Here is a 1,418-nt window from a genome sequence, read left to right on the forward strand (position 1 = left end):
GTTCCTCATTGGGGAACTCATTGGAGGCCAGTGGACGTCCATTGAGGTCTTCCTCAGTGGCGTTCACTGCCTCTCCTTCCTCCCAAAATTCGGCCATGTTGATGGCCTTGCACTCTCCCTTTGGATTTTCTTCTGTATTGCTTGGGAGAGTACTAGGAGGGAGTTCAGTAATTTTCTTGCTCAGCTGACCCACTTGTGCCTCCAAGTTTCTAATGGAGGACCTTGTTTCAGTCATGAAACTTTGAGTGGTTTTGATCAGATCAGAGACCATGGTTGCTAAGTCAGAGGTATTCTGCTTAGAACTCTCTGTCTGTTGCTGAGAAGATGATGGAAAAGGCTTGCTATTGCTAAACCTGTTTCTTCCACCATTATTATTGTTGAAACCTTGTTGAGGTCTCTGTTGATCCTTCCATGAGAGATTTGGATGATTTCTCCATGAAGGGTTGTAGGTGTTTCCATAGGGTTTTCCTATGTAATTCACCTCTTCTATTGAAGGGTTCTCAGGATCATAAGCTTCTTCCTTAGATGAAGCTTCCTTAGTACTGCTTGGTGCATTTTGCATTCCAGACAGACTTTGAGAAATCATATTGACTTGTTGAGTCAATATTTTATTCTGAGCCAATATGGCATTCAGAGTGTCAATCTCAAGAACTCCTTTCTTCTGACTAGTCCCATTGTTCACAGGATTCCTTTCAGAAGTATACATGAATTGGTTATTTGCAATCATTTCAATCAGTTCTTGAGCTTCAGTAGGCGTCTTCTTCAGATGAAGAGATCCTCCAGAAGAGCTATCCAAAGACATCTTGGACAGTTCAGAGAGACCATCATAGAAAATACCTATGATGCTCCATTCAGAAAGCATATCAGTGGGACACTTTCTGATCAATTGTTTGTATCTTTCCCAAGCTTCATAGAGGGATTCTCCTTCCTTCTGTCTGAAGGTTTGGACTTCCACTCTAAGCTTACTCAATTTTTGAGGTGGAAAGAACTTTGCCAAGAAGGCATTGACTAGCTTTTCCCAAGAGTCCAGGCTTTCTTTAGGTTGAGAGTCCAACCATGTTCTAGCTCTGTCTCTTACAGCAAAAGGGAATAGCATAAGTCTGTAGACCTCAGGGTCAACCCCATTAGTCTTGACAGTGTCACAGATTTGCAAGAACTCAGCCAAAAACTGATGAGGATCTTCCAGTGGAAGTCCATGGAACTTGCAATTCTGTTGCATTAGAGAAACTAATTGAGGCTTAAGCTCAAAGTTGTTTGCTCCAATGGCAGGGATAGAGATGCTTCTCCCATAGAAGTCGGGAGTAGGTGCAGTGAAGTCACCCAGCACCTTCCTTGCATTGTTGGCATTGTTGTTGTTTTCGGCTGCCATAGATTCTTCTTCTTTGAAGAATTCGGTCAGGTCCTCTAAAGAGAGTTGT

The 1,418-nt window shown here is 42.7% G+C and overlaps 1 non-coding gene across 1 annotated transcript; it reads left to right on the forward strand.

Moving 5' to 3' along the window:
• Positions 1-856: 856 nt before the first annotated feature.
• On the forward strand, positions 857-964 carry LOC112798993 (small nucleolar RNA R71). Its single transcript, XR_003200584.1, has one exon. It is a non-coding gene; the product is annotated as a small nucleolar RNA R71 (small nucleolar RNA).
• The last annotated feature ends 454 nt before the right edge of the window (positions 965-1,418 follow it).

Source organism: Arachis hypogaea, chromosome 4 (genome assembly GCF_003086295.3).
Source record: "Arachis hypogaea cultivar Tifrunner chromosome 4, arahy.Tifrunner.gnm2.J5K5, whole genome shotgun sequence".
NCBI classification, from domain to species: Eukaryota; Viridiplantae; Streptophyta; class Magnoliopsida; order Fabales; family Fabaceae; genus Arachis; species Arachis hypogaea.